General features: G+C 41.3%; 1 protein-coding gene and 1 pseudogene across 1 annotated transcript in view; one reads left to right on the plus strand and one right to left on the minus strand.

The window, feature by feature from the left end:
- Window positions 1–19,890, minus strand: part of LOC126183546 (uncharacterized) — a 905,020-nt gene that overhangs the window by 336,854 nt on the left and 548,276 nt on the right. The window lies entirely within an intron of this gene.
- On the plus strand, window positions 15,061–15,178 carry LOC126185898 (5S ribosomal RNA; annotated as a pseudogene).

A 19,890-nucleotide genomic window follows, 5' to 3' on the forward strand; every position in this document is an offset into this window, starting at 1 on the left:
TTGTGTCAAGTTCTTTTTGGTACTTTTCTTTGTTGAGCCGTACTGCATTGGGTCTTGCTTTTGTACGTGCGAAATGATAATGTCAGTTGCAGTGAGTTCATGGAGAATTTCGAACATACGTTTATTATTTTGTCTTTTGATTGTTATATCTCGTAAGTTAATTTGATTATTCTGTTCTCTTTCAATTGTGAATTTTATATTTTTGTGTAACTTGTTGATGTTAGTATATAATTTTTCAGTTGTTGTTTGTGGCCCGTCTATTGAGCAGAGGATGTCATTCATATACCTGAAACAATATAACATCTTGTATTCTTTTGGTAATATTTTTTAAGAAAATGTTTTGTTCAATGTGGTTTATAAAAAAATATTTGCTAAGGCTCCTAAAACTGGGAACTCCATTAGTAATCCATCTATTCGTTAGTTAAATGAAAGTAATTTTGTTCTGTTATGAACTTTATTAATGTGAGTATTTCATTAATTTGTTCATCAGGAACTTGAATACATGTTTTCAGATTTTTATCTGTGTGTTTATTGTTTCTGGTACTGGTATGTTGGAATATATGCTTTCTATATCAAGTGAGAGGAGTGTTCCTGTGTCTAGGATTTTTGCATCTTTTACTTGTTGTATTAGCTGTGTAGTATTTTCATGGTTCTATCTTCTTGTGCTGTGAAATTTTGAGGCAGTTATTTTAACATATCTCTTGCAACTTTGTACGGGAGGGATTTTCTGAAATGGAGTGTCAGCCTCACAGGGAGATTCGGTTTGCGGATCTTTAATTGACTTCGGAGGTCACGTTCAGTGGGCTTAATCTGTGCCAGCTTTCTTTTATTCGTGTTACCCACTATGATGTTTATATTTTTCAGAGTGTTTCTTTACTTTTCTCTGGAATTTGTTTTTGTAATGTTGCTTTGGAGATGAATTGTCGTGTTTTTTCAATGTAGCCTATTTTTATTTGTCTATAAGTACTAGTGTGTTCCCGCTGTCTGCTTTTGAAATGATGACTTTCATTTTGAAGTTGTTTGTGTTGTTTTTCTGTTGTGTTTTCATGTTTGTTATTATAGTATGGATTTCTTTTTTTAGTAATTCTCTAGTTAATCCAATACTGATACTGCCGCTTTCTCTCCGATTTTGCCTTGCCAACGCACTTCCTGCCTCCATAATTATATTTTCTATGTAATCTTCAACTACGTCTGAATTTACTTTTTATTTCAATCCTTTCTCCTTCGGTTGCCTTTCTTTGCTGTTTATTTGTGTGACTGTAAGGTTCATTAATCTTTAGAATTTGTGTGTGTGTGTTTGTTGGTTGGTTGTGTTTAGAGTTATTGTGTTGCGACTGGAGTCTTTCGAGGTGACTAATCTTTCTTCTACGAACAGTTTTCAGAAACATTAATGTATCGTTATTTTAATTAATGTATTTGTCATAAGTAACAATATGAAAGGAATATTTGCCACCGTTTACTTTTCAAAGGGGTTGGGGTGGGGTGAGCGACATACAAGATCATTTATAAGTACCTCCAGAGTTTCAGAAGACGACTGCGTGAAATCTGCAAGACACTCTGAAAACAGGCACACATCAGTGGACGGAGCGTCTATCCAAGTTTCAAATATACATTATAGGTGTTCACTATGTGCTTCGTTTCTGGTGTCAAATCGTGGGTGCAAGTCGTTGACGCGATGAGTCCGGCAAGGAGCGAAGACAGCTCGCTTTGCGAATCTGGTAATGGGGTTGCCAATCTGCAGGTGCGAACTAATTCGATGTGACGAAACGGAGACGAGGGCTAACAATATAACGTGTGTTTATAAGAATTCTGCCTACCATTAGTAGGCTTTTCTTTACCAGTGGGACACGGATAACTATAACATGCAAAAATTCCAACTGGTTCTCTGATAACCTATAGAAGGACACGTATGTCCCGTTTGGAGTCAAAGGGTTAAGATAGGCAATCCAGCTCGCATCATCTACCTCTGGTGCGAATGATCTTAGTACGGTTGCCTATCTTAAGGCACCTGAAATATTTTCTGAGCCAGTTTTATTTTGCCCATCCTGTTTAGATGTCTTGTTAGATCGGGTTAATGTTTTGGAAACACTTTGCATTTCAGGATAATTCGTCACTACAGTCCCTGCATTCGTAGGAAGCGTATTCTAGTTGCTTTTGGTCGTACCCCTCACCACCACCCCACTCCCACTCCCACCCCGAGAATGGTAAAATAATTCCTTTTTATCTTTAGTGCGGTGTTTATTGCTTACTTAACACGTAGAGCTGCTGCAGGAGACTGGGTGCGGTAGCGGCGCTTTAATGGCACACTGTAGGCGATCGGGCTGATTACATCTTGCACGTGTAGCTGCGCATCCCGCTGATTGGCCATGCTAATCGTGCAATGTGGACACGGAACATCGGATACCTCCCGGCCACACGCCGCACCCGCAGGCCAGACGTAAACGTCTCGCGCCAGTTGTAACCCAGAGAACGCTCTCTCCCTACAAAATGTCTTAAAGCTGTTTAAAAAAAATTGGTATTATTCGACAAGTGGTTTGGATATTATCTGTATGTTTCTGCAATCGACCGTCTTCCGATAGGTGACTATCGCATTCGTACACACCTAAGCGGAAGAAACACTCTGTGTGCCATAACGGAATTATTGTACACTTTAGGTCTTCTGCTGGTGCATTCTGAAATGTACTACATCAACGTGTACTTTAAGTCTGAAATTTATCAATCTGTATTTAATTATATAGGGAGGAATAGTTGTAGACTCTTTTAATGTACTTATAAATGACTTACGCACATGTCACGTGACTACGCGAAAAAATTTATCCACTCCACATCCTTATTTTTTATGTTAGTTAAGAAGTAGCACCCTGCGGCTCCATATAGGTGTAAATTCATAACATTTTCGTGTTATTTCTGCTACCCATGACAAATGTTTGTAATATCGCAGTTGCGTAAAATCGTAATTGTTGTTCCCTTTTTCTCCCAACCTAGAACTGAAGATGATCTGCAGGGCTGACTGCAGCCGTTAGTCGGTAAATAAAAAGTTGTGATCAACTATTTACTAGAACAGAACATCATGGTTCCTAAGACATGACGTCAGTTATCAAGTTATCAGTTATCAGTTATCAAGTACCATTGTACGTGAATGCTTGTATGAATGAATTTCATTTATTTATTCTTAAAGTGTAATACCATAACATACCCAATGTTCGTGTAAAAGCAACCCACTACTACTACTACTACTACTACTACTACTACTACTACAAGATTAGTCCGCAGGACTGGGAATGAATTGAATGTCAATGACTAGAGTAGGCTTTTATTTCACACTGAATTGTTTTCTTTATTTATTTATTTGTCTATCAGGTTCCGTGGGACTGCGAGCTAGAGCTGTTTGGTAATGGAACGACTCAGTTCATGGTAACAGAATGCTGTTTTGAAAATTTATAAACAACAGAATTAATAAAATACGAAGAAATTGCGAAAGAGTATGTAGATAAATAACATGCTACAGAGAAATTGTCTCAACTACTGTCAGGGAATCGTGTACAGAATAGGAGCGTGAAACAAGCAAATATTTCAGCTTGGATCTGAATAACTGGAGTGTATCACACAGTTTTTGTTAGTCCTGATGGAAGTCAGTTGAAAATGAAACCTACTGACTAGGGCTCACCTTTCTGTACAGTGATTAAGGAAGTGTTAACAAAGTGCATGTCGTTTTTCACCTAGTGCCCACTGCATCAGTGATGCGTTTTCTTATGAATGAGTCAATACTGGCAACAACAAATTCCACGACGGAATATCTGAACAGAGGTGGCAGGGTCAAAACTCCGGAACACCTGAACACGGCCTACGCGAACTTCGCGAACTGACAGCGCAGATCAGACTGACCGCCATTCTCAGCTAATAATTTTCTTGGAGAGAACAGAGTTGCCCCAAAATAATCACCATACGAAATAATATCCTGGTGACGACAGCAGCATTGGTTGGTTACTTGATTGGTTCATTTGGGTGGAGAGGACCAAGTCGGCTGTGCCCTTTCAAAGAACCATCCAGGCATTTGCCTGAAGCGATATAGGGAAATCACGGAAAACCTAAATCAGGATTGCCGGACGCGGGTTTGAATCGTCGTCCTCCCGAATGCGAGTCCACTGTGCTAACCATTGCGCCACCTCGCTCGGTAGCAGCAGCATTCAGTTTCTGTATGAGATTCTAAAAGTGATACTTCCGAGAAATCTTTGACCTACCCTCATGCCTACGAATTTGAACAGTCCACTTCACTCACTGTTTGACAACTCTGTGGCAACAAAGTTCCGTTTTTACTAGAGTTCCATGTTAGTAATTGTATTTATTGTGTTTTGCTGCAGTTAAGTGTTAAGCCGTCTTCACAAGGGACGTGTTTCTCATCGTTAAGCTCACCAGACGTAATTTCCATCATGATTGGCGCACGCTTAGAACATGCTGGTGCATCACACGAAACGTGCTCCTCATCGTGATTTTGGTCTGCAGCGCTCTCCGGCGGCAGTTTTCGGGTGTACCTGGCTCGCAGTCTACACAGTTTGTTTACGGAAATGGACGTGTGTATAATTCCTTCGTTAGCTCTATTAAAACGCACGTTTCCTCCGTTGTCCACATGCTAGTCATGCTGTTCTGCATATATTACACATAAATAAAAACTACGCATGAATATATTTTAAGGAAAAGTAGAAGTTAGTAAGGACATCTAGTCCAGTTAGTAAGGAGATCAGTTAGTTCTACCACAAACACTGCGACAGAAATTTACAGTGGTCTTCCACATGAAAGTAAAATTATTTCATCATTATCTCTTTGTAGTAAAGCCCTAAGATCATTCCTTTTAGATTACAGCTTCTTTTCAGTAGTAGAGTTTGTAGAACATGTGAAATCTAAGACTTAAAGAAGGAAGTGTCAATACCGTGCTGCAAATCGCGCATGCTTTCTTGAAAATAAAGACAAAAGAATCTTTTATCTATTGCATTATTACTGTTACGTTTCCTGTACTTCATGGAAAAGTGTGTGTGTATGTGTGTGTGTGTGTGTGTGTGTGTGTGTGTGCGTAGTGATGTAGAAAGCATTCTTGCAACTCATTGATCGATGTTCTCTGGGACGTTCAAAAAATTAAATAAACCTACTTCTGAGAGAGAGAGAGAGAGAGAGAGAGAGAGAGAGAAATTAAAAAGAAAGCCCCAGAACCTGTTGGAAATCCATGTGCTGGTGTTACTGCCTACATTATTAGCAACATCATTTATATTACGTTCCAAGTCTTTCACAATAACGCTAGTCCTCTCCAACGAGAAAGATTTTTGAATAACCTGTTCTGTTTATTGATACAGAATTTATACAAAGTAATTTTTATTAACACAGTTACTACAATAGTTTCAACTTGCTGTCACACCCGTATCCATGTGCAGGGACGTTGTACGACCAGAGGAGCTGCTAGCCTCACTAGAGACGCAAAGAACACACGTAAAGCACGGCGTTTCCAGCTCACCCACTGAACCTTTCCTTCGCCCCTGCAATACCACGGACACACTCATTAAAATATCGAAGGAGTCCCTCAGAACGGAGCGTGTCATTAAGGGCCGCGAGAGGACGTAATGAGAATTACAGGGGAGTCCGCTGAACGAATGCGATCAATGCAGGGCGATCTCTTTTGCAGTCCAAAGACACAGGGTCCGGAAAGAAATCTTTTCATCCAATTCTCCATGAAAACTGATATGGCAGCGCGTCTGTTTGCAACACGAGCACGTTTTGAATTAATACAGGCGGGTGGTGCGGCACAATCTTTGCGCGGTCGGAGGCCTGAAATGCAAAACGCGAGAAGTCCGCTGATGCATAACGAGATTTCTCTCTTCCAATTACAGAGTGCTCACACGTAAGGAGTGAAGTAGGTGGCACTCGTAATTACATGCTGGGGACACGAATATCTGACGGACCAAACAACGGGAGTGGCGCGCTTGCGCGCGGCCGTTTGAAGACCAGCTCCTCATTAACCTTTTCTCTTCAACACGCGGCGACACCACGCGTGCCGGGGGGCGGAAACTTGTTTTAAATACCCTGCTCCTGTAACTGACCCAGCAGAAAGAGTCGTCACTAGTGACTCCGTATCATCACTCACCATAAATATGCCAACCACCTCAGAACATCAATTTGGCATACAGCGTAAGGAAAACTGTTTACGGTGTTTAATGTTGTTTAACGTCACATAGGCAAACAAATCCTGAGAGAAAGGAACGCAGTTATATTTACGAACGGTGGTGAAGGGATCGGCCTTTATCAAAAACTTCTCATACTCTCGACAGACTTGAATAGGCAGCATAACGTTTCCTGTATTAGGCTGACTTAATTTTGAGACAGTGAGCTCCATTACTGGTGAAAGCTGTAATTCTCAGCGACATCGATTTAGCCACCCAGGTTATCAGGAGTATATAAATTTTAATACTATCTATTTCACGTAGTTTACTGATACAGACGATGTTAAATCAGCTGTTATATTTATTTAGCAGACAATCCAGGAATAAATCGATGTTAAGACACAACTACGGGTTTAAACAGACGCGCCATTGTCATCTGGCGGTTCGTGATTAAATCAGCAGACAGAAGTGCTTGAATTTTCAAAGCAGGAATTACAAAAATAATGTTATCTCTGTGAAAGTCCTGGTCATACTTGTTGCATTCATGTGACGTCGTCACTTAATACTCACTGGACAAAAACTAGTTGATTAGAAAGCAGCTCATGTGATAACAAGTGAATACTTCGAAGAAGGGATTTTCGGTCTACATCGACCTTCAACCTTTTCATGTGCCTTTGTACCGCATCGGTACAGGGTTATTAACGGAGTTATCACGGTTAATGTGGATGCCCTCCCTGTCGCCATCCTGTTACTCCTGAGACAGAATAGGTGTAAAATGGTTCAAATGGCTCTGAGCACTATGGGACTTAACTTCTCAGGTCATCAGTCCCCTAGAACTTAGAACTAGTTAAACCTAACTAACCTAAGGACATCACACACATCCACGCCCGAGGCAGGATTCGAACCTGCGACGGTAGCGGTCGCGCGGTTCCAGACTGTAGCGCCTAGAACCGCTCGGCTACCCTGGCCGGCAGAATATGTGTACCCCAACAGCCTACATGTAGTGTTATTCATGTGAAAGTGAGGATAAGTTTTCTAAATCCTTGCGAAATTTGATAATGATAGATATAGTCAAAATATCCGTCTTGCGAATTTAAAAATCGCAGTTAGAATGTCGACAATCGTGTCTTAGAAACATCGTAACACTGTTGTTAACGTCAAAATATCGACAATCGTTGTTAAAAAAAGAGGTTACTTTGTAGGACCGTCAACAATATTTTCGTCTACATCTACACGACAGCTCTGCAATTCACAGTTAAGTGCGTGGCAGAGGATTTATCGAACGACTTTCACACTATTTCTCTACCATTCCACACGCTACAAGTGCACGCGATAAACGAACACTTACATCATTTAGTGGGGGCTCTGATTTCTCTTATTTGATTACAGTTATCATTTCTCCCTACGCAGGTGGGTGTATCTTTCGCTTTCAGAGGAGAACGTTGGAGATTGAAATTTCGTGAAAACATCTCGCCACAAAGAAAAACATCTTTTTTATGATGGTCACGCCAGCTGGTGTATCGTATTCGCTCCCATATGTCGCGATAAGCAAAACAAGTTGCCTTTCTTTGAACTTTTTCGAAGTCCTCCGTCAATTTTATCTGGTAAGGATCCCATACTACACAGCATTATTCAACCAGAGGACGGGAAAGTATAGTGTAGGCGCTCTCATTAATAGACGTGTTGCATTTTCTAAGTGTTCTACCAATAAAACGCAGTCTTTGGTTTGCCTTCCCCATAACGTTATCTAAGTGATCGTTTCAGTTTAAGCTGTTCGCAATTGTAATTCCTAGGTATTTAGTTGGATTGACAGCCGTTAGGTATGTCAGCTTTGTAGTGCAACCGAAATTTAACGGATTCCACTTAGTTTCTTCATGTGGATGACCTCACACTTTTCATTATTTAGGGTCACTTGCCACTTTTCGCACCATACAGATGTCTATTCTAAGTCATTTTGCAATTGTTCTTGATCTTCTGATTACTTTAATATACGGTAAAATACAGCATCAACTGTAAACAATTTAAAAGGGCTGCTAAGATTGTCTCCTAAATCGTTAATTTACATTATAAACTGCAGAGGGCCTATAACACTTCCTTGGGGAACGTCAGATATCAATTCTATTTTACTCGATGCCTTTCTATAAATTATCACGAACTGTGACCTTTTTGACAGAAAATCACGAATCCAGACTCACAACTGGGACGATACCCCACAGGCATGCAATTTCAGAAGCCGCTTGTGAGGAACGGTATAAAAGCCATTTGAGTATCTGGAAATATGGAATCAATTTGAGATACCCTCTCCATAGCACTTATTAATTCCTAAGAATAAAGAGATAATTGAGTTTCACAAAAACGATATTTTCTGAATCCGTGCAGACTGTGTGTCAACAGACCGTTTTCTTCGAGATAGTTCATAATATGTGAACGCAATATATGTTCCAAAACCCTGTACAAGTCGACGTCAGTGATATGGGTCTGTAATTCATCGGAATACTACTACTTCCTTTCTTGAGTACTGGTTGACTTCGGCAACTTTCCAGTCTTCAGGTACGGCACTTTCATCGACCAAGCATTTGTATATGACTGTTAAGTACGTATCTATTATATCAACACACACTGAAATGAATCTAATTGGTGTACAATCTGGACTGGAGGATTTGCCTTTTAAGTTTCTTTGCTACACTGAGGATATCTAGCTTTAAATTAGTCATGGTGGCAGCAGTTCTTGGTTCGTATTCTGGAATATTTACTTCGTCTTCTTTGGTGAAGGAATTTCGGAAAACCGCATTTAGTAACTCTGATTTATGTCGCTCGTATTCTACTTAATTTTCGAGCGCATGCTTAATAATGGGTGAAATAAATGATTCCATATTTGTTTTTGTCTCGTATAAAACAAAAGCTGGTTTCATCACATGGTGTCCTGTGGACTTACACATATTTTTTCCTGGTTACGAACCGTGACTGAACTGTTCGATTTAAATGTATTGTTAAGTTGTTGTTGTTGTTGTTGTGGTCTTCAGTCCTGAGACTGGTTTGATGCAGCTCTCCATGCTACTCTATCCTGTGCAAGCTTCTTCATCTCCCAGTATCTACTGCAACCTACATCCTTCTGAATCTGCTTAGTGTATTCATCTCTTGGTCTCCCTCTACGATTTTTACCCTCCACACTGCCCTCCAATGCTAAATTTGTGATCCCTTGATGCCTCAAAACATGTCCTACCAACCGATCCCTTCTTCTAGTCAAGTTGTGCCACAAACTTCTCTTCTCCCCAATCCTATTCAATACCTCCTCATTAGTTACGTGATCTACCCACCTTATCTTCAGCATTCTTCTGTAGCACCACATTTCGAAAGCTTCTATTCTCTTCTTGTCCAAACTAGTTATCGTCCATGTTTCACTTCCATACATGGCTACACTCCATACAAATACTTTCAGAAACGACTTCCTGACACTTAAATCTATACTCGATGTTAACAAATTCCTCTTCTTGAGAAACGCTTTCCTTGCCATTGCCAGTCTACATTTTATATCCTCTCTACTTCGACCATCATCGGTTATTTTACTCCCTAAATAACAAAACTCCTTTACTACTTTAAGTGTCTCATTTCCTAATCTAATTCCCTCAGCATCACCCGACTTAATTTGACTACATTCCATTATCCTCGTTTTGCTTTTGTTGATGTTCATCTTATATCCTCCTTTCAAGACACTGTCCATTCCGTTCAACTGCTCTTCCAAGTCCTTTGCTGTCTCTGACAGAATTACAATGTCATCGGCGAACCTCAAAGTTTTTACTTCTTCTCCATGAACTTTAATACCTACTCCGAATTTTTCTTTTGTTTCCTTTACTGCTTGCTCAATATACAGATTGAATAACATCGGGGAGAGGCTACAACCCTGTCTTACTCCTTTCCCAACCACTGCTTCCCTTTCATGCCCCTCGACTCTTATAACTGCCGTCTGGTTTCTGTACAAACTGTAAATAGCCTTTCGCTCCCTGTATTTTACCCCTGCCACCTTCAGAATTTGAAAGAGAGTATTCCAGTTAACATTGTCAAAAGCTTTCTCTAAGTCTACAAATGCTAGAAACGTAGGTTTGCCTTTTCTTAATCGTTCTTCTAAGATAAGTCGTAAGGTCAGTATTGCCTCACGTGTTCCAACATTTCTACGGAATCCAAACTGATCTTCCCCAAGGTCGGCTTCTACCAGTTTTTCCATTCGTCTGTAAAGAATTCGCGTTAGTATTTTGCAGCTGTGACTTATTAAACTGATAGTTCGGTAATTTTCACATCTGTCAACACCTGCTTTCTTTGGGATTGGAATTATTATATTCTTCTTGAAGTCTGAGGGTATTTCGCCTGTCTCATACATCGTGCTCACCAGATGGTAGAGTTTTTTCATGACTGGCTCTCCCGAGGCCATCAGTAGTTCAAATGGAATGTTGTCTACTCCCGTGGCCTTGTTTCGACTCAGGTCTTTCAGTGCTCTGTCAAACTCTTCACGCAGTATCTTATCTCCCATTTCATCTTCATCTACATCCTCTTCCATTTCCATAATATTGTCCTCAAGTACATCGCCCTTGTATAAACCCTCTATATACTCCTTCCACCTTTCTGCTTTCCCTTCTTTGCTTAGAACTGGGTTGCCATCTGAGCTCTTGATGTTCATACAAGTGGTTCTCTTCTCTCCAAAGGTCTCTTTAATTTTCCTGTAGGCAATATCTATCTTACCCCTAGTGAGACAAGCCTCTACATCCTTACATTTGTCCTCTAGCCATCCCTGCTTAGCCATTTTGCACTTCCTGTCGATTTCATTTTTGAGACGTTTGTATTCCTTTTTGCCTGCTTCATTTACTGCATTTTTATATTGTCTCCTTTCATCAATTAAATTCAATATTTCTTCTGTTACCCAAGGATTTCTATTAGCCCTCGTCTTTTTACCTACTTGATCGTCTGCTGCCTTCACCACTTCATCCCTCAGAGCTACCCATTCTTCTTCTACTGTATTTCTTTCCCCCATTCCTGTCAATTGTTCCCTAATGCTCTCCCTGAAACTCTCTACAACCTCTGGTTCTTTCAGTTTATCCAGGTCCCATCTCCTTAAATTCCCACCTTTTTGCAGTTTCTTCAGTTTCAATCTGCAGTTCATAACCAATAGATTGTGGTCAGAATCTACATCTGCCCCAGGAAATGTCTTACAATTTAAAACCTGGTTCCTAAATCTCTGTCTTACCATTATATAATCTATCTGAAACCTGTCAGTATCTCCAGGCTTCTTCCATGTATACAGCCTCCTTTCATGATTCTTGAACCAAGTGTTAGCTATGATTAAGTTATGCTCTGTGCAAAATTCTACAAGGCGGCTTCCTCTTTCATTCCTTCCCCCCAATCCATATTCACCTACTATGTTTCCTTCTCTCCCTTTTCCTACTGACGAATTCCAGTCACCCATCACTATTAAATTTTCGTCTCCCTTCACTACCTGAATAATTTCTTTTATCTCGTCATACATTTCATCTATTTCTTCATCATCTGCAGAGGTAGTTGTCATATAAACTTGTACTACTGTAGTAGGCATGGGCTTTGTGTCTATCTTGGCCACAATAATGCGTTCACTATGCTGTTTGTAGTAGCTAACCCGCACTCCTATTTTTTTATTCATTATTAAACCTACTCCTGCATTACCCCTATTTGATTTTGTATTTATAACCCTGTAATCACCTGACCAAAAGTCTTGTTCCTCCTGCCACCGAACTTCACTAATTCCCACTATATCTAACTTTAACCTATCCATTTCCCTTTTTAAATTTTCTAACCTACCTGCCCGATTAAGGGATCTGACATTCCACGCTCCGATCCGTAGGACGCCAGTTTTCTTTCTCCTGATAACGACGTCCTCCTGAGTAGTCCCCGCCCGGAGATCCGAATGGGGGACTATTTTACCTCCGGAATATTTTACCCAAGAGGACGCCATCATCATTTAATCATACAGTAGAGCTGCATGTCCTCGGGAAAAATTACGGCCGTAGTTTCCCCTTGCTTTCAGCCGTTCGCAGTACCAGCACAGCAAGGCCGTTTTGGTTAATGTTACAAGGCCAGATCAGTCAATCATCCAGACTGTTGCCCCTGCAACTACTGAAAAGGCTGCTGCCCCTCTTCAGGAACCACATGTTTGTCTGGCCTCTCAACAGATACCCCTCCGTTGTGGTTGTACCTACGGTACGGCCATCTGTATCGCTGAGGCACGCAAGCCTCCCCACCAACGGCAAGGTCCATGGTTCATGGGGGGGTATTGTTAAGTACGTTGCTCAAATTCTACTTTAGTTTTGTTGGCATCCATTTTTGGTACTTTCTTGCATTTAATGGATAACTCCAAAATTTCCACTGGACTGGGAGGATGGTTGTAGTACACTGATTGCTGCTAAAATGTACATTTTTAGTACCCAGTAACAAGGCATAAACACATTTGCATAAATACTGTTGCATTTTTAGCATTTGCAAAGTAGAAAGTTCTAGTCACCAACAACGGGACTCAGCCAACTTTTATCATATGAAGGGCTTGGCTAGAAATGAAAGTGACAGAAATGGGAGCTCCAGATGGCTATGCGTTTAGAAAAAATAGCATTTTTGGCACGAGTCACCCGCGGTATGAGCCATTTATTTTAAGGTAGCTTCCAGGCAGCCGTTGGCTCAGAGGAAAGAGGACATACCGGTAATAGTACAAAATTTTTATTTTATTTTCAATTTTTACATACTTAAACTTCAAATAAATCTTAATATGAACGTATACGGCGCAATATGCTATAATTCTCTCTGAAAAATTATTACCAACAGTCAACGTATACCATTCCGAACCGAGGATTCAAATAATGATGGATGTACACGTGCCAAAATAGAAGATGTCGTCATTACTTCATCAAAATATGGAAAACAACAGAGTTATACAAAAAATTTCTGACCGATGTAAAGAAGCCCTACATGCAGAAGAACAAATTTCTTCTGTTAATTGACTCCTGTGGGAAACAAACAAATCCACAACTGTGCGGCGAGACTTTCAAGATGGTGGAAGATTGCCACCTCGCAGTATTAAAGTGACTACCCCAAATGCACTCCGCTAGTGCAGCCCTGCGACGTCTGTTTTAATCATCAGATAAATAATTTGATCAGCGCTTCAAAACTGCTTTTATCTGATCGAGAGGGAAAGAGAAATCACATCTTGAATAGACTGCATCAAAATCCATTCCACTATACGTTACCAGTTATCTTTGCCAGTATTTGGCGAAATGATGTGTTACCTGTGGTTTGCTGCCAAACTCTGCGATGAGACCGAACCTTTTATGGATGAAAACACAGTTTCTTTTTCTATAGAAACGTTAAAACAAATATGTAATTGATGCGGAATTTATAACTTGTGCAAGGTAGCTAGAAGAGTACTACTTCCCTCGTTTTCACGATGAATATCACCCCAGCATGTGTAAATTTCAATTTAAAATAATAAAAGTATATTGTTTTATATATGAAGTTTTCGTCTACTCTTTATAATCCCTTCCTGAGGATTTATTTCTACTCTCAAAATTCTCTTTGTCTTTTCTTTTCATGCCTTTTACGAAAATATTAGTAAATACAATACACATAATATTTTTATTCAAGGTGTCTTACAGTCTTCATAGAGTTGATAAACGACATTTTTAGTTGTAAATAAAAAAGAGACGGCCTGCTTATTATACATATTTTTTTTAATTTACCGGAGCGGTATCAAATATATGCTCACAGTCAACGGTCTTGTATTTCACTTTTAAGTCGTCGTAGAAGTTTTCACAGATGTTCTATTAATTTTATATGATTTCTAGTACATCCTCATGTTAGTTTGCAAATGATGGTAACAGAGCTTTATATCAGAGACGTATTTTTTAGTCAAGGACAAAGACCAAACATACAACGGGGAGGAAGGGAAGACTCGCTTTCTGTCTCCCGACATCTTGTTGCTCATAATCCGCTGACCGGAAAGTAAAGTCATGTCTTTGAGGGTGAGTTGTTGGTCGTCAAACGCTGGTAAGTTGGCTCTCCGCTTCTAAAAACTTGGAAAATGAGCTAATTGCCCAAGAGTAGCTGGAAGGATGGTGATGGAGACGAGAGAAATATATTCATTTCCATGAAACGTTGCCTAACAGTGCAGCGTAAACTTTCCGGGAAACCGAAGTTCTCGTCACAAATGAACCCACATGAAAATTACGTCTGAGTTTTAGAATATCACACACTGGTGAACAGTCTAAGTACCTGGAATTTAATGAATTTTAAGCTGTTTTTAATCATTTTCTTCTCATAGAATTATTTGAAGGTGTTAATGTCGATAGGGAAAATACTGTTTTACACGTTCCGCAATACCATAAATGGTTCAAATGGTTCAAATGGCTCTGAGCACTATGGGACTTAACAGCTGTGGTCATCAGTCCCCTAGAACTTAGAACTACTTAAACCTAACTAACCTAAGGACATCACACACATCCATGCCCGAGGCAGGATTCGAACCTGCGACCGTAGCAGTCGCGCGGTTCCGGACTGCGCGCCTAGAACCGCGAGACCACCGCGGCCGGCAATACCATAAATTAATGGTTGATTATTGCAACCTATCTTTGTAAATAAAAAGCATAAATCTCTGCAGTGGAAGAAATTTTCTTTTCTTTTTTCTCACGAAACCTTGTTGCTTGCTCTTCATTCTCAGCCCAACACAGATTGTAAGTCAGTTTCCATGTGTACACGTGGTTGAAATCTCGTGTATACAAGCTCACTTCACCGTGTGTACTGCATAGTTTTATTTCTTTGTATTTGGTGGTGGTGGTGGTGGTGGTGGTAGTAGTAGTAGTAGTAGTAGTAGTAGTAGTAGTAGTAGGAGGAGGAGGAGGAGGAGGAGTCCAACGGCCTTGCTGCAGTGGTAACACCAGTTCCCGTCAGATCACCAAAGTTAAGCGCTGTCGGGCTGGGGTAGCACTTGGATGGGTGACCATCCGGTCTGCCGAGGGCTGTTGGCAAGCTTGATTGAGAAGTAGCGGCTCCGGTCTTTGTAAACTGACAACGGGAGAGCGGTGTGCTGCCCCTCCACATCCGGAACTAGTGACGCCTGTGGGCTGAAGACGACACGGTGGCCAGTCGGACCGTTCGGCTTTGACGGCCTGTTCGGACGGAGTTTAGTTTTAGTAGTAGTAGTAGTAGTAGTAGTAGTAGTACTTGTTGTTGTTGTTGTTGCTATGTGCTTCGTTAATACTGTCAACGTGCCATTCAATATTTCATTTACTATAAAAAAAACAGTTTTTTCCGAAGTACTCGCTTATTTGAGGCCGCCCGGTTAGCCGTGAGGTCTAACACACGGCTTTCCGGGCGGGAAGGAGCGCCGGTCCCCGGCACGAATCCGCCCGGCGGCTCTGTGTCGAGGTCTGGCGAGCCGACCAGACTGTGGATGGTTTTTAGGCGGTTTTCCATCTGCCTCGGCGAATGTGGGCTGGTTACCCTTATTACGCCTCAGCTACACTATGTCGGCGATTGCTGCGCAAAAACCGGCCGCGGTGGTCTCGCGGTTCTAGGCGCGCAGTCCGGAACCGCGCGACTGCTACGGTAGCAGGTTCGAATCCTGCCTCGGGCATGGATGTGTGTGATGTCCTTAGGTTACTTAGGTTTAAGTAGTTCTAAGTTCTAGGGGACTGATGACCACAGCTGTTAAGTCCCATAGTGCTCAGAGCCATTTGAACCATTGCTGCGCAAACAAGTTCTCCACGTACGCGTACACCACCATTAGTCTACCACGCAAACATAGGGGTTACACTCGTCTGGTGTGAGACATTCTCTGGGGGTCCACCGTGGGCCGAACCGCACAATAATCCTCGGTTCAGTGTGGGGTGGCGGAGGAGTGAAGTGGACTGCGGTAGTCTTCGTGGGGTTGCTGACCACTGCGGCTGCGACGGGGATGGAGCCTCTCCGTCGTTTATAGGTCTCCGGTTAACATAACATAACTCGCTTACTTGCCTTTCTCTCCGCTTATATCCCGTAGGATCCCTATTAAGGCGAAATGAGAAATAAAGAAGACAATCTGTTTCTGCCTCTGATGCTTAAAAAGCTTTTTGATACATCTCGCACATATTTCACGCTATATCTTTACAATAACACAAATTAAGCATGTGCACTCCGCTGCCTTAAGGAATAAATTTCCGCTTTTTTACATTCAGTCAGACATATTTCGTTGTAATTGTACTACAGTCGTCAATGGTATTACTTTATTACTATAAAACGCATGTTACGTCATGTAGAGTTTCTGATCAAAAGTATCCGGACACCCCAGTGTAATGCTGAATAGACAACTAGATCTGAAGAGAGGCAGATCGACTAGAATAAAAGGAGGCGAAGAACGTTGAGTTATTAGTAGAGAAGCACTAATAGCAGAACGGCTTGGTAAGGAGAGCACAGTGACTTCGAATGTGGACTGAAAATCCATCAGGGATACTCCAATCCTTCTAAAGCTGCACAAACCGACTATTGGTGGTGGTGTTGTGAAGTGGAAACGTGAAGGAACAACCACAGCTAAATCAAGACCAGACAGGCCTCATCTATTGACGGACAGGCACCGTCGGTCATTACAGAGAGTTGTTGTAAAAAATCGCAGGACATCACCGGAAGGATGCCCTCGTGAGCTCCAGCTCCAGCTAGCACAGAGACTGTGTGTATGGAGTTAAGAATACTCGAGTACAATGGTCGAGGAGCTCCTCGGGAGTCACACATATCTGTAGTCAACGCTAAAAGACGCTTGACGTGATGTGAAGAGCGACGCCATTGGCCAGTGGGTGACTGAAAACGAGCGATTTAGAGTGGTGAATCACGGAAAACCCTTCGGCAATCCGATGGAAGGCGTTAGGGTTTGGCAAATGACTGGAACGTCACCTGCCACCATGTGTAATGCCAGTAGGGAAGTACGGAGGAGGTAGTGTTACGGTATGGGGGCGTCTCTCGTGGACCACTGATGCTCGTCAAATAATTCTGATGAATGTGACGGTGAAAACAGACACAGCAAAAGTATTTATTTTATTAATTTAACTACGTTCTTTAAATAGATCGATATGGTGCTCGCTTACAAATGAATTTCAGCGACGAGGTAACTTCTAAAAATACTCTATGGGCATGGAAGGAGAAAGAGAGAAACAGAAGTAGAAAAATCTGAACTATGGCAAATTTCTGTCGCAAAAGTATATTTACAAACGTCCAAGAACCAAACACCAATAAGAGAAGGTAGGATCATCATGATGACCCCTAAATACTGCTGCCGTAGGGATAGTGGAGACAAAATTAGAATATTTACAGGTTCTTAAATAGACACAAACGCAGATGTCATTTCCATGCTTTATTCATGTACATCCAGCATAAGTAGTTCATAGCTGTGCACTATACCAAGCATTGGATATTGATCTACAGAGATTAAAAGTAGATATAAAAAAGAGTAATTCCGTAATAATCTCGCATATGATAATATTCCCACTCAGTTATTTTAGCTAAATGAAACTATTTTTCTCCTGCAAGGCTGAATGTTGTGAAGCAAAATTTTATACTTTACGACCTCGATTTTGTAGGTTTCAGGTGCGCCAAGACTCACACGAGAGTATGATCATGCATGATGTCTTACAAGATCTTCTAGGAAGTCCAAAACATACGGCATGTGTCACAAATGAGTCCCGAAAGGCCCCAAGACCATTGCCGTTGAATGGATTCGATTAACGCTCCGAGACACAGCGCCTGACGAACACTGCGGACAACATATTGAGCAGAATGCTTGATTATACACGTGTGGTGAACTTTTAAATGACATTGGTCTCGAAATTGGCCGTTCTTAAAGGGGAAAAAAGTTCTATAAAATTCAGCAATGCATCTAAAACGTTTTATATAATATATTCATGTTGGTTTTTCATCCATGCACATACGTAAACAATAAATAGTTGACTATCGCAATTAAGCATGAGGAAAGAGAGGAAATAACAAAACATAATTTATAGTGCACATCTTGTTGAAAGAGAACGTCACTGAGATCTCGAGGATATTAACACGCCAGAAATGTAACACCTGCTTTATAAATTTCCGGCTGTGGGAACCAATGGTGATAGTGCTCTCTACCAAATCGTACGTTATACCATGATGCAAGGTGCTGGGGCCGTATGAGGATAGTGGACCTTCCTCTGAGCATCATTGTCGACACAAGTCACTCTTCACTCTATTTTCTGGCTCTTTTGTGGAAAGGAGCCCCACCTCTGCTTCTTTTCGCTGCAGGATGGCTGCACTACACAATGAGAACAGGACCTCAACTATCGTTATTGTAAACTCATACGAATATAGTAACGAGTTGTCGTAAAACAGAACTAATATCTCGATTCAGTGCACATCATAAATTAATATTACAGCCAAACCAACATTTTGTAAGAAATGTAAGTACATCTGAATAATTGTTGTTGGAGAGGTACAGTTCCCAAACGAGTCACTCACGCCATCTGTTGCGTTCGGCGTCTGAATTCACAGGACAACAAAACGTATGTGGGAGTACTGGAGGCTTAGGATTACACTCGGCCCGAGCGGGACACCAGCTGTATGCGGGAGAGAAAACATGGTGAGTGACAAAATGTGTTTGGTACTCATTATCACTGCCGACTTGGAAGTTGGAGGAAACCTAGAACTACCGAGTCGGTAAGAACTGTGCACGGCGATGAAGAAGTGAGAGTAACGAAACTTTTCGGTTACTCCGAGTCCACTGAGGGTAACGAATTGGAGATACGCGAAAACTACCGACTCGGCAGAAGTCGGGCACAAATTGTATGCGGGGAAGAAAACATGCGAGGAACGAAACCCTACAGCCAGTAACGGAACGGTACTTCGAGTCTTGTGGCATATTCGTTACGCAGTAACGAATACATACGATATACAACAGCTCCATCGCTGAACAATGAACCACAGTCTCGAAAAGCTACGATCATCCCGCCGTCGAAATACGACACTTGATCATAGAAGTTTCTCCTTACATGAGTCTTACGTAACACGGTTCTCTCATAAAGTGTACATATGTCATATTATTACCTAATAGTTCGACAAAAGCTGCTTGTGGTAGTATTTTATTTCAGCGGACTAGTTTCGGGGTTCCCTACCATTATCGGTATCTGTATTACATAAAAGACAAATATTTCTTATAATAAGTTACTTACAGTGTATATTGTAGTGTTTTATGCGCATGTGGTTTTTGATTTCACTGAAGTTAGATATGCCTTATATGTGATGCTCTCTAGCGCATCCCAGTGACAATATTTCGTAATGTTCTTCTAATATTAATTCATACATATATGTAATGGGTACAAGAATTTTTTTACGAAATGTATGCGTGGCTCGAATACTTCTTAAGTAACAGAACCCAATATATTTGTCCCTGAAGGCGAATGTTTATCAGAGACAAGGGTATCGTCAGGAGTGCCCCAGGGAAATGTGGTAGAACTGCTATTATTTTCTATATACATAAATGATCTGGTGGACAGGGTGGGCAGCAATCTACGGTTGTTCAAAAAATGGTTCAAATGGCTCTGAGCACTATGGGACTCAACTTCTGAGGTCATTAGTCCCCTACAACTTAGAACTAGTTAAACCTAACTAACCTAAGGACATCACACACATCCATTCCCGAGGCAGGATTCGAACCTGCGACCGTAGCGGTCTCGCGGTTCCAGACTGC

Source organism: Schistocerca cancellata, chromosome 4, assembly GCF_023864275.1.
Source record: "Schistocerca cancellata isolate TAMUIC-IGC-003103 chromosome 4, iqSchCanc2.1, whole genome shotgun sequence".
Classification (NCBI taxonomy): domain Eukaryota; kingdom Metazoa; phylum Arthropoda; class Insecta; order Orthoptera; family Acrididae; genus Schistocerca; species Schistocerca cancellata.